Below are 967 nucleotides of genomic sequence, written 5' to 3'. Positions count from 1 at the left end.
TAAAAACTTTTGAAAATAAAGACTTTTGACCAAGCTTCAGAGAGCCTACCTAGATGGTGACCTGAAGTACAGATGTCACCTGAAATGTACTCATTTGGTAAGTATCGAATTTTCTTACCTGGGTCCACCAAACTCGCTCAGGTGCTGCTTCCCATTCTGGTTTGGTTTCTGGAACAGGAGGAGGGGGACCACTAGACGGTCTTACAGAGAGAGCTGGGGGCACAGCTTTAGCAACTTCCCCAGGGAGCACAGGTGTGACCTCAGCCTTCTGGGATGCAGAGCTTTCCTGACTCTTGTTGCTCAGGGAGTAGGGAAGTGACTTCCACTTCAAGGAGCAGAGATTTTTCATGGCCTTCTGCTTTGGTACAGGCATCTGTGTCCAGGGCTTGTGCAGGTCGACCTTTCACAGAGGCGAAAGAGAGCAGAAGTGTTCCTTTTCCTGTCATATGTACTGAAGAATCATAGTTTGCAGGCTCCAACTGTGCAAATTTAGTAGAACCTGCATGTTTTTTTCAGACATGCCTGGGGCTCTCTTGCCTACAGGTATGAGACTACCTGGTGGTAACAGCTTATTTTCTTTTAGACAAGCAATGTGATCAGTTAAAGGGATGGCTGTTTGTTCTGTTATTTTCTCAACATAAATAATTCCTTTAGTCATAAGTTCATCTTTATAGATACGTGTTTTAGGAATGGTTGACATAACGTCAGTACCAGCCTGCAAAGGGACCTCAAGAGCTTGATCATAAGCAGGAAGTTCTTGTCCATCCTGCAAGGGGATTGAGGAAGCTGCTGCTGAGGGTGGGGTAGTAATCTTAGGGGTGGATGGTTCTGAAGGACCGTGGACTGCTTCACTTGTCTCCTCAGGCTCTGGGAGCTGCTCTGCACGAACTGATGGGAACTGAGCGATTTTGTTGCTAAACAGTGGTCCAGCTATATTGTCCTCCTCTGTGTCTGTAGATTTTTCCAT

General features: G+C 46.2%; 1 pseudogene; it reads right to left on the bottom strand.

Annotated features, from left to right (window-relative positions):
- Positions 1 to 49: 49 nt before the first annotated feature.
- LOC109376183 (calcium-binding tyrosine phosphorylation-regulated protein-like) lies at positions 50 to 967 on the bottom strand (annotated as a pseudogene).

Source organism: Hipposideros armiger, unplaced genomic scaffold, assembly GCF_001890085.2.
Source record: "Hipposideros armiger isolate ML-2016 unplaced genomic scaffold, ASM189008v1 scaffold_1059, whole genome shotgun sequence".
Lineage (NCBI taxonomy): Eukaryota > Metazoa > Chordata > Mammalia > Chiroptera > Hipposideridae > Hipposideros > Hipposideros armiger.
The sequence above is the reverse complement of the archived record's forward strand: the minus strand, read 5'-3'. Positions and strand labels throughout refer to the sequence as shown.